Consider the following 13,627-nt stretch of genomic DNA (forward strand, 5'->3'; position numbering starts at 1 on the left):
ATTTCTTCCGTTTATGACTTTGACTTAAGGAATATATTTATATAAATAACTTTTTGTATATACACTATATTGCCAAAAGTATTTGGCCACCCATCCAAATGATGAGAATCAGGTGCCCTAATCACTTGGCACAGGTGTATAAAATCAAGCACTCAGGCATGGAGACTGTTTCTACAAACATTTGTGAAAGAATGGTGTGATTTCCAGCGTGGAACTGTCATAGGATGCCACCTGTGCAACAAATCCAGTCGTGAAATTTCCTTGCTCCTAAATATTCCAAAGTCAACTTTGTTATAAGAAAAGTGAAGAGTTTGGAAACAACAGCAAGTCAGCCACAAAGTGGTAAACTGACAGAGAGGGGTCGGCGGATGCTGAAGCGCATAGTGCAGAGACTTTCTGCACAGTCAGTTGCTACAGAGCTCTAAACTTCATGTGACCTTGCAATTAGCCCACGTACAGTACGCAGAGAGCTTCATGGAATGGGTTTCCATGGCCGAGCAGCTTTATCTAAGCCATACATTACCAAGTCCAATGCAAAGCGTGGGATGCAGTGGTGTAAAGCACGTCGCCACTGGACTCTAGAGCAGTGGAGAGGCCTTCTCTGGACTGATGAATCACGCTTTTCCATCTGGCAATCTGATTGACCAGTCTGGGTTTGGAGGTTGCCAGGAAAACGCTACATTTTGGACTGCATTGCGCCGAGTGTGAAATTTGGTGGAGGAGGAATTATGGTGTGGGGTTGGTTTTTCAGGACTTGGGCTTGGCCTCTTAGTTCCAGTGAAAGGAACTTTGAATGCTCCAGGATACCAAAACATGTTGGACAATTCCATGGGATGGCACTAAAGTTCATATGTGAGTAAAGGCAGATGGCCAAATACTTTTGGCAATATAGTGTATTTACATACACTGTCCATATTAATGTACATATTTCTTTTTTTGCATTATTTTTTTATTTGAGATATTATATACTGTATACATTTGTTTTATAAATAGTGCCCTATTTTAAGTCCCTTTAATGAACTCTAATCGGATGTCACAATCGGGACCCAACGCAAGGCAGAATGAAAATAAGAGCAATAACAAAAAGCGTACTCAAAAAGGAGTGAGGGAAAATAACTAAGGATGCACACATAAGGTCTAAGCCACAAGGAACGAGAAGAGTGAGTGGAGCCAAAGCAGAGGAGACGAACACGACTGGCAGGGTTAACCATGGGAAATCTACTGGCCGAGGGAAAAGACTGGAGAGCTTAAGTAGACAGGGGGAAATGAGTATCAGGTGTGCGAGTGGCTCTGCCCCGTGACCTACAAACCAGGCACTGCAACAAAAAGAAAACAGATGGCAGCGGAGCTGCCAGATCATGGCAATAGATGTTTTTATTGTATTTCAAAACAAGTTACTGCGTATAATATATATATATATATATATATATATATATATATATATATATATATATATATATATATATGTATATATATATATATATGTATATGTGTATATATATATATATATATATGTATGTATATATATATAAATGTATATATGTATATATATATGTATATATATATGTATATATATATGTATGTATGTATGTATGTATGTATGTATGTATGTATATATATATATATATGTATGTATATATACTGTATATATATATGTGTACATACATACATACATACATACATACATACATACATGTATGTATGTATGTATGTATGTATGTATATAAATATATATATATATATAAATATATATATATATATATATATATATATATGTGTGTATACAATTTAATTAATCATTTTAAAACCATCACTACATAGCAAACATGTCTAAATAAAAATGTTTTCAAAGCAAACCATTATTCAGTAGAAATAAAACAACAAAAATTGGAAAAATTCATAATAAAAAGCTATATTTTAAAAGCAATCCATTACAAAGTATAAAAAAACACCCACAAATACTGTAAATAATAAAATAAAATTTCCACATTCTAAAAGCAAGCCGTCAGTGAGTAAAATGTTATATTTTAGGACCAATCCATTACGAAGTAAAAAAAAATGTTTTTAAATAAATGCAAATTGCCACATTTTAAAAACAAGCGATTTGTGAGAAGAAACATTTTTTACATTTCAAAACAAGTCATGAAATGCATTTTTAAAAAACAACAACAATCCATTACAAAGTAGGAATTTTTTTTAATATGTGAATACAATTTCCTGCATTTTAAAAGGAAGCCTTTCATAAGTAGAACAAATAAATAAAAATTAAAGAATAAATAATAAAATGCTACATTTTAATGAAATATATTGAGTACAAAATAAATTATATAAAATGCACCAGAAAAATACAGTCTGCTGCGCTCTAAGGGTGTGATTTACTAAAAGTTTGTGTGTACTAAAACACGTGCAAACCTCATAGCACACGCAAAGCTGATCCACCAAAAGTGTGCAAAGTGGAATAACTTAAACTGTACATCAAGCAAGAATGGGAAAGAATTCCACCTGAAAAGCTTAAAAAATGTGTCTTCTCAGTTCCCAAAGGTTTACTGAGTTTTGTTAAAAGGAAAGGCCATGTAACAAAGTTGTAAAAATGCCCCTGTGACAACTTTTTTGCAATGTGTTGCTGCCATTAAATTCTAAGTTAATGATTATTTGCAACAAAAAAAAAAGAAGTTTCTTAGTTCGAACATTAAATATCTTGTCTTTGCAGTCTATTCAATTGAATATATGTTGAAAAGGATTTGCAAATCATTGTATTCTGTTTTTTTTTTTTTTTTTTACAAATTACTAAGAGTGTAACGGTACACAAAAATTTTGGTTCGGTACGTACCTCGGTTTAGAGGTCAGGGTTCGGTTCATTTTCAGTACAGTAAGAAAACAACAAAATATAAATTTCTTGGTTATTTATTTATCAAATTTGCAAAATCTTCCACCAAAAATATTTTTCTCAGTGGAATATTTGATGTGAAGTAATAGGAACCTTGGATAGGTCAATAATTCATAATAACATTGATTTTGATTCAATATTATGTTTTGAGCAATGACAGTTTGAAAGAAAAAAAAAGCAGCTTTGTTTTATTAGTCAACATTGCAACTTTTTCTAAATTACATTCAACCTTTAAGCTTATTTATTTCACTTTTGTTATGTTTTTGTTTATTTTAATAGTATTTTTAGAATGTGCCGTGGGCCTTTAAAACATCAGCTGTGGGCCGCAAATGGTACACTTTTGACACCCCTGCTACAGATAATAAAAAATGTAATCTGATAAATCTATGGATAAAAAGCAGAGCCTGGCGACGCATGCGCGTTTATCATAACTCTCTCTCTCTCTCTCTGCCCCTCTCTCACCAATGCTGCTGCGCGCACAATTTGTTTTGTTTTTAACCCCTTCTTAACCCTGAACGTACATTGAAAATACACGCAACCCTAACTCAAAATGCCGGACATTTGAGGCATTTAAGAAACTCCGCCCGGACAGCTCAGCAAAAGAGGACATGTCCGGTGAAAAGAGGACGTATGGTCAGTCTATCGTAGCCTGATCGGTTTCACCGGACATGTCCTCTTTTGCTAGCATGCTAGCAGCTAACGGGCTACGATAGACTGACCATATGTCCTCTTTTCACCGGACATGTCCTCTTTTGCCGAGCTGTCCGGGCACAGTTTCTTAAATGCCTCAAATGTCCGGGATTTTGAGTATTGTGTACACAACGTGCAGTACGCTACTTAATATGTCCGTGTGGAAAGTCGTTCGATACACCTCCGAACAGAACAGAAACACCCGTACCAAAGCGGTTCGATACAAATACACGTATCGTTACACCCATACAAATTACAAGTTGGTAGAGTGGCCGTGCCAGCAATCGGAGTGTTGCTGGTTACTGGGGTTCAATCCCCACCTTCTACCATCCTAGTCACGTCCGTTGTGTCCTTGGGCAAGACACTTCACCCCTTGCTCCTGATGGCTGCTGGTTAGCGCCTTGCATGGCAGCTCCCGCCATCAGAGTGTGAATGTGTGTGTGAATGGGTGAATGTGGTGATACTGTCAAAGCGCTTTGAGTACCTTGAAGGTAGAAAAGCGCTATACAAGTATAACCCATTTATCATTTATTTATCATTTAACTTCACTGGTTTTGGGTGTTGTGCATGATGTGACCTCATGTATGGAAAGTAGAAAAAGTCACAAAACACAAAAGTTTCATCGGCAACTTTGTGTCATCGCCAGCGAGACTAAAGTGTTGACATGAAGCTCTTCCTCCTCACTGGAAATAGGTCGAGAATAACGCTTCCCTTTGGCATGTTTTCTTCCCCTCGTTAGAAAAGTGTGTTCGTTTCCAGGCAGGCAGCAGCTTGCATTTCTCAGCATCTCGTGAAAAAAAAAAGAAAAAAAAAATATGCACAACGCAAGAAAAAAAAAGCAACGCACAATGTTTTTGATGTCTGCAGTTGTCAGCAGCACGTCAGAGCGCATCTTGTCCTCCAGTGTACGCCATGTTTTGTTTGCTGTCAGGTGGTTCAGACCTCAGACGGAGTCAACGTGATTATCTCAGCAGGAGGGTTGAGAAAGGACTCGAATCGATGGCAGGCAAGCTTGGAAAAAGTCAGAATGTATTTGACTGGAACTTTTCTATTTAGCCTTCTTTACTTGGGATAGCCTTCCCGGTAAGGTCTATTCAGGTGTACTGGAGAGGAGGCTACGCCGGATAGTCGAACCTCGGATTCAGGAGGAACAGTGTGGTTTTCGTCCTGGTCGTGGAACTGTGGACCAGCTCTATACTCTCGGCAGGGTCCTTGAGGGTGCATGGGAGTTTGCCCAACCAGTCTACATGTGTTTTGTGGACTTGGAGAAGCTTGGTCCGCATTGCCGGCAGTAAGTCGGATCCGTTTCCAGTGAGGGTTGGACTCCGCCAAGGCTGCCCTTTGTCACCGATTCTGTTCATAACCTTTATGGACAGAATTTCTAGGCGCAGTCAAGGCGTTGAGGGGACCTGGTTTGGTGGCTGCAGGATTAGGTCTCTGCTATTTAGAGATGACGTGGTCCTGATGGCTTCATCTGGCCAAGATCTTCAGCTCTCACTGGATCGGTTCGCAGCTGAGTGTGAAGCGACTGGGATGAGAATCAGCCCCTCCAAGTCCGAGTCCATGGTTCTCGCCCGGAAAAGGGTGGAGTGCCATCTCCGGGTTGGGGAGGAGATCTTGCCCCAAGTGGAGGAGTTCAAGTACCTCGGAGTCTTGTTCACGAGTGAGGGAAGAGTGGATCGTGAGATCGACAGGCGGATCGGTGCGGCATCTTCAGTAATGCGGACGCTGTATCGATCCGTTGTGGTGAAGAAGGAGCTGAGCCGGAAGGCAAAGCTCTCGATTTACCGGTCGATCTACGTTCCCATCCTCACCTATGGTCATGAGCTTTGGGTTATGACCGAAAGGACAAGATCACGGGTACAAGCGGCCGAAATGAGTTTCCTCCGCCGGGTGGCGGGGCTCTCCCTTAGAGATAGGGTGAGAAGCTCTGTCAACCGTGAGGAGCTCAAAGTAAAGCCGCTGGTCCTCCACATCGAGAGGAGCCAGGTGAGGTGGTTCGGGCATCTGGTCAGGATGCCACCCGAACGCCTCCCGAGGGAGGTGTTTCGGGTACGTCCGACCGGTAGGTGGCCACGGGGAAGACCCAGGACACGTTGGGAAGACTATCTCTCCCGGCTGGCCTGGGAACGCCTCGGAATCCCCCGGGAGGAGCTGGACGAAGTGGCTGGGGAGAGGGAAGTCTGGGCTTCCCTACTTAGGCTGCTGCCCCCGCGACCCGACCTTGGATAAGCGGAAGAAGATGGATGGATGGATGGATACTTGAGATAGATAGATAGATAGATAGATAGATAGATAGATAGATAGATAGATAGATAGATGGATAGTACTTTATTGATTCCTTCAGGAGAGTTCCCTCAGGAAAATTAAAATTCCAGCAGCAGTGTACAAAATTGAGATCGAATTTAAAAAATAAAAAGTAAATAATGGGGGTATAAATGGAAATGGAAAAATATTACAATAGAATAAAAATAAAAACAACAATGAGAATAAAAATAGAACAGTAAAATAAGAATATAACAAGAGAAACTAGGCAGGATGGAGATGGCTTCAATTTTCACCGATACTACTAACAACAAATCAGCACTTCTGAAACGGTGCCCGAATCGGTACTAAATTATTTTTCAAACATAGACATTTTGTTTGAAAATAATGCATTTTAATTTTGAAGGTTTTTGTGACGTGCGCGTTAAACGGAAATATCCATTCAAATACTTCAATAAAGTAAACACAATGTTAAGTATCAAATTCAACAATATGGAACACAAAACAGCATCATTATCACAGCCAAACGACAGTAATTACAGAAAATGTGCAAATAACATGCTCATGTATGCTATTTTTTACGTGTCAGACAGTGCTTTTATTTTGAAGGCCGGATGTGCACTGTTGAGCAATAAGACTGCCTTCAAATAAAAATGACCTGTCGAATTCTTGCCTGCCGTCTTTTCACACACACACACACACACACACACACACACACACACACACACACACACACACACACACACACACACACACACACACACACACACACACACACACACACACACAGACATTCTTGTATTTGTTACATTTTTGAGACCTCTGAAAAATGCCTACCTCTTTAGGACCACCCTTTCTAGATATACAAAGATTTGTATTTACAACATTAATAATATATACATACTACGCAAATATAAAAAAGGTAAGCTTTTAGTTCATTTTTTTTTGGTTTTAATTTTTTGTGAGTAATTGTTTTTTAATCTTCATTATTTACTTCAATGTATTACAGTATGTCTCTATATAAATATTCATTTACTGTATTTATTTAGTACCGTAGTGTTTTTGTTCCCCCTATGGTCACATATGGGTCGCGGGTTGTCTCACGTCAGCAGCGTAAGTCGTAAAATCAGCTGTTCAACTGCTGTCTTGTTTTATCGTATATTGCTGCCTTTCCACCTGTCAATGTTTACTTTTGTACGCACATTAAAATCAACCAAAAATCCTGACTTTGGAGCAATGTTCACGGACTCTAGTATTTGGCTCTCTATTAGATGCAATGGTTTTCCGTATTGGGACCATACTTTCGGTCCTAACTTGTTCACCGGTCTTCATATGGAAGGTATTTTTCCCTTGTTGATGTCTCAATAAGGGTAAGAATACAAGAATGCACACACACACACACACACACACACACACACACACACACACACACACACACACACACACACACACACACACACACACACACATTCTTGTATTTGTTACCATCTTGAGACATCTGAAAAATGCCTACCTCTTTAGGACCACCCCTTTTAGATATATAAAGATTTGTATTTACAACATTAATAATATATACATACTATGCAAATATAAAAAAGGTAAGCTTTTAGTTCATTTTTTTTTCGTTTGAATTTTTTGTGAGTACTTGGTTTTTAATCTTCATTATTTACTTCAATTTATTACAGTATGTCTCTATATACATATTCATTTATTCATTTTTAATTAATTTTGGCAAAAGGGGGCACATTTCAATTTCTTACAGACACTTGTTATTTTATATGTTGACCAGAGGGGGAGCACTTTTAAAACCGACACAGTCCATCCATCCATCCATTTTCTACCGCTTATTCCCTTTGTGATACGTCAACAGCTCAAAAGTACCAGGAGGTCGCCTACAGCCACATATGTAACTGCCAATGTTTTTTAAACTCGTAGACCGAGCAACTGTGGGAGATTTTAATGAATTAATTGAAGCGTTTATGGCTTTAGTGCTTTTCATTTATTCTGACATTGAGTTTAGTTTTGTTTATTTCGAACATGGACACACTTACAGTATAATACATCACACAATTCTATATCATTTCCCTTGACGTCATGTCCGAAAAGGAGTATGGAGAAGCAAAGCTTATTTAAATCCTACCCCTTTCCCACTTCAGAGCGTTTACAAATACCAATGTTCATTTACTGACTTCTTTTTTGTAACACAATGACATCAGTGAATGATTAATACAGCAGCTCTTGTAATAGATAATTAAGTCAGCCATTATTAACATACTGAGATGAAGAATATAATTTCTCATAATTCTTCTTCTTTGTACTTTGGGTGTGGGTGGGCATAACGAGTCAAATCACTAAAATGGTGGCACAGTGTGTAACATGCATTAAGAGCCAATCACAGCATCCTGAGCCCATGATTCCATCAGCACTACCCCAGGGCCCCTGTCAAAAGGGGGGGGGGGGTGGATATGTTTTACCTGAAAGGCAGCTCCTACCTGTTAGCAGTGGACTATTATTCGAGATACATTGACATTGAGAAAACCCCAATTACCACATCTAAGGGGATTATCAATACACTTAAAGGCATGTTCTGCAGACATGGAGTCCCAGAGGAGCTACGGAGTGACAATGGTCCACAGTTCTCATCAGCAGAGTTCACAGCCTTCGCCAGAGATTATGACTTTTCACACGTGACAAGTAGCAATTACTTCAGCCAGAGTAACGGAGAGGCGGAGAGGGCTGTCAAGACGGTGAAATTGATGTTACTTAAGAATGAGGAGGACCAATGTTAGCATATAGAGTCACACCATTGCACCATGGGCTGTCACCAAGCGAGCTCCTGATGGGAAGACGTCTCCGCTCGCCGCTGCCACAAGCGTCATCCAACCTCAAAACACAGCGGCCCAGAACAAAGGCCTTCGAGAAAAAGGACTATCAGCTGAAATGCACACAGGCTCAGAACTTTGACAGCAGACACCGGGCCACACAAAAGCCCGAGCTCAAAACAAACAGCTACAGTGATCAGAAAGGCCGACACGCCAGGCTCCTATGTGGTCGACACTGGAGCAGAGGAGGTGAGGAGAAACAGGGCTCACCTTCAGGCTCTTCCTGAGCCACAGCTCCAGCCACAGTTGGCTCCACGAGAGCCACCAACCCCACAAAAGGAACACAGAACAGAGAGGGAAGCAACACCAGGTACACCAATCAGAGAGCAGGTAACCCAGACACCGAAAGCAAGAGATGCTCCAAGACGGCAGGTAAAGCCACCAAGGTGGCTTAAAGACTAGGTCTTGTGAAAGGACAGTACATAACGAAACACATCTTGTGTAATGTCGAAGCCTAAAAAGGCAATTACTGTTTGATTGTAAGTTGGCAACACTGTTGTTTTGTTGTTGTTGTTGTTTTTTTTGTTTTTTTCTTTCTCAGGGAGAAATGAGGATGGTAAGGATTTTGTTATGCAATTCTCACACATAATGCCGTTATAGGGTGTTAGGTTGATTCATTATAAATGGTGATCCTTATTTATAAATACATTGCAATGATTGTTCATTCCTTGTTGTACATTGGCGAAGGGGAGATGTAGTGGATGTCTCTTATGGGCATCCGTAGTTGTGTATGTGTGTTCGGAGCATGCGCAGTTGGTTCAGTAAAGTCTACACCACTGAAGTGGACAGCCGTGTGTGTGTCACTGATTTCTACAGTAAGCACTATTCATTTGAACAACCTCTTAAACTGGATCATATCAGTGCATTATTTAACTTATTTGCTTAATCCATTCCATATTTAATTCCACATAATGATATGCTAAACGTTTTTAGTGTTGTACGTGCATACAAATGCAGACAAACAGGCGATTCAGAGGGTCATAAAGTCTGCACAAAAAATCATCGGCTGTCCCCTCCCCTGCCTGAAGGATTTACCCAGCTCCCGTTGCCTCAACAGAGCAAAAAACATCACCAAGGACAGCACACACCCTGGCTTCCACCTGTTCCACCTGCTACCATCGGGCAGGCGCTACAGGTGCATCAGAGCCAGAACAAACAGGCTCAGAGACAGCTTCTTTCCCAGAGCTGTCACCATCTTAAACTCTAACTTATAATAAATAATTCACCCCTATACTATATCCTACCCTAATACCCTACTGTGCAATATTACCCTTCGAGTGCAATACATCCGACACTGATTGTTATCACTCCGGTACTCTTTTCTTGTTCTGTATATTGTACAGTATTTTGTATATTGTACAGGATTGCTTATTATTTTTATTGGATAGTAGTCTATTTGTTTCAATTCTTAGTTTTATCTTTATTACTTCTTGTGTAATTTGTTTTTATCCCATATTTGTTCCTACTACCGCACCTTAAGTTGGAGTCCTTAATCTCGTTATATGTGTCATGATCTGTGGTCTGGATCATGTTTTTTGTTATTTTCTGTTTGTCTAAGACTCCACTAGTTCCTGTTTTTGCCCTCCCTAGTTTGGTCACCATGGCGACTCATTGGTTTCACCTGCCTCATGTGACACACGCACCTGGCTCTAATCAAAGAGACTATTTAAGCCTGTCGTTGCCAGTTAGTCGGCCTGGCGACATTGCTCTGTATTGATTGTTTCATGCTTGTTTCATGCCACAGATTCATGCTTGTTTTCATGCGATTGTTCGCTTCATGCTATGCCAAGTAAGAGTTGTTTATTCTTGCCACAGTTAGCAAGTTTTTTGTTTCATGTCCATAGTTCTGCCTAAGTGTTAGTCTTTGTATCCTGCGCTAAGTTGTGCCTTCGCCTTGTGCGCCTTTTTGTTTTCACTTTTTGAGTCAAGATTAAATCATGTTTTTATCTGCACGCCTTGTCCAGAGTAGTCCGTTTGCGTCCCGGGAGAACAATCCTCGCAGTAAGCTGCGAAAAACTCAGCGTTCTGACAATATGTAAATATAATGACAATAAAGTCCATTCTATTCTATTCTATTTAAGTTAGTTTTTCCTCTAAGGTTATATTTCTCCTATTTAGTTGAGAAGAATTGTTGTACATTCTTGGGTAACAGGTTATAGTTTGCTTTGTGCATAATTTTAGCTGTTTGCAAAATATTAATGATCATTTACTCATGGAAGTCTTTTCAGGAATGAGCTTTGGAGTTTGAATCCTTTCACGTGGACCGAGTATATGCACGCTCTAAAAGCTGCAATAAGTTATTGTTATGATAAATATTATATATATATGATGAACGTGACGTGATAGCGACTTATGAAATGACAAGATGCTGCGACTCCATCTGGCTCGCACATCTTGACATTTCCTGCTTAAAGTGTCTTTCCGACGTGGCCACATCATAGTTGTTATTCCCACTTGGGTGATACACGTCCTCCTCCACATCATCACCATCTGCTATTCCGGTCTTTTTCCCTGCACTGAAGTCGTTTTGATCTGTTCATGCAGAGACTCCAGGGAAGGACGGAAAATAATGATCTGTTAAATGTCCTGTATTATATACTTGTACTTTAATGTGCTTTATAAATAAAGTTGATTTGATTTGATTTGAACTTGAAATAACAAAAGTCAACTGGAAGTGTGATAGCAGGGCTGTAAATAATTCATTTACCACCACGACCAATCGTGTTTTCTGAACAGTATTATTAGTCTTGGTGGCCAGAAGTAGATTTGACTTTGGGAGCCTGTGTGTGCGCATAAAAGTAGTTCAAGTTGGTTTACAACTAGATATTAAAAAAAATGGTTTTATATTTTACAAGTTACGTAAGGATTTTTATTTTGTCTAAAAATATAAATACCGTATTTTTCGGATTATAAATCGCAGTTTTTTTCATAGTTTGGCCGGGGGTGCGACTTATACTCTGGAGCGACTTATGTGTGAAATTACTAACACATTAGCGTAAAATATCAAATAATATTATTTATCTCATTCACGTAAGAGACGAGATGTATACGATTTCATGGGATTTAGCGATTAGGAGTGACAGATTGTTTGGTAAACGTATAGCATGTTCTATATGTTATAGTTATTTGAATGACTTTTACCATAATATGTTACGTTAACATACCAGGCACGTTCTCAGTTGGTTATTTATGCCTCATATAACGTACACTTATTCAGCCTGTTGTTCACTATTCTTTATTTATTTTAAATTGCCTTTCAAATGTCTATTCTTGGTGTTGGGTTTAATCTAATACATTTCCCCAAAAAATGCGATTTATACTCCAGTGCGACTTATATATGTTTTTTTTCTTTTTAATTATGCATTTTCGGCAGGTGCGACTTATACTCCGGAGCGACTTATACTCCAAAAAATACGGTATGCCTGCCGTATTTTCCGTATTATAAATCGTAGTTTGGATCTGTAACTAGAATACAGCCCAAAACACGTGTCTCCTCATTGAGCCAAATTGAACTCTGTCTCTGCATGATTCCTTGCTTCTCGTCTGTTTAATAGATGTCATCAGTGTTTGAACCTGACATGGAGTGAGACAGGAGGACACAAACGTTAGCAACACTAGCCTGGTTACATGAGCTACATGCTAATATTAGACTTTTAACATCATCCTAGGTTAGCATACTTCCATGACTGTAACTGACTGAGTTAGTTAGCAGATATTTATTTTTGGATGTGTAGCAAAGCCTTTTTTTTTTTTTTTTTTTTTTTTTACAAAGTGGTGTGCGTATATACAGAGCCCCTAAAGGGACATGGGGGGGCAAACATTGTTTATAATTTAAAAAATATATATTTTTTTTTAGACATGTATCTCGTGCGCACAAGATAGTTTCTCGTGCGCACGAGATACATGTCTTAAATTTTTTTTTTTTTTTTTAATTATAAACAATATTTCTCGTGCGCACAAGAAACTTTTTATAAAGTTATATATATATATATATATATATATATATATATATATATATATATATATATATATATATATATATATAAAAAACATTTTTTTTATAATTTTTTATTTTATTATTTTTTTTATAACTTTATAAAAAGTTGCACGAGATACATGTCAAAAAAAATAAAAAATTAAAATTAAAATTATTTTAAAAAAAAATTCCCCCATGTCCCTTTAGGGTCACCGTACGTATACACCTTCATAATGCCATGAAAATCCGCAACTTTAAAAGTGAGCTATGACCGCCTCTTTTTAAAAAAAAAAAGTGGATGATATTTTTTTGTCTGAAGTTTGGAGCTTATAAACACACATTTTGTCCATCTGTCTCTATACCGCTTGTCCCATTTTTAGAGTCACCAGTAAGTTGACTTCAGGCCAGAAGAACAATTTTAAGCTTACAATGAACCCAACATGCATGTTTGTAAAATGTGGGAGGACCGTGAGGCCAACAAGCTAACCACTCCACCACCTTCCATCCATCCATTTGCTACCGCTTATTCCCTTCGGGGTCGCGGGGGGCGCTGGAGCCTATCTCATCTACAATCGGGCGGAAGGCGGGGTACACCCTGGACAAGTCGCCACCTCATCGCAGACTCCACCACCTTGTAAATGAAAAAAAAAAACCCAGGTATCGTCCATCCATCCTTTATATCGAGCACTCATGGAGACCTTAATGATCTGTGCGCGTCTTACAAAGCTTAGCGATCCCTGCAACAGTGGTTGCCATGCCAACGGCCATGGTAACCAGAGAGTGAGCGAGGGGGAGATTATTCACTTTTGTCTCAGCTTTAGAAACTCAGCCGATCATGTCATCAGACACAATGCAACCACTACGACTGCTCAAAGATATTTCATTCAGCTTGATGCAAAGTATTCACACAAATATCCACCATGCGGA

General features: G+C 39.1%; 1 protein-coding gene across 1 annotated transcript in view; it reads right to left on the reverse strand.

Annotated features, from left to right (window-relative positions):
- Positions 1-13,627, reverse strand: part of ak5 (adenylate kinase 5) — a 102,502-nt gene that overhangs the window by 18,635 nt on the left and 70,240 nt on the right. The window lies entirely within an intron of this gene.

This window comes from Nerophis lumbriciformis, linkage group LG19, assembly GCF_033978685.3.
Source record: "Nerophis lumbriciformis linkage group LG19, RoL_Nlum_v2.1, whole genome shotgun sequence".
Classification (NCBI taxonomy): domain Eukaryota; kingdom Metazoa; phylum Chordata; class Actinopteri; order Syngnathiformes; family Syngnathidae; genus Nerophis; species Nerophis lumbriciformis.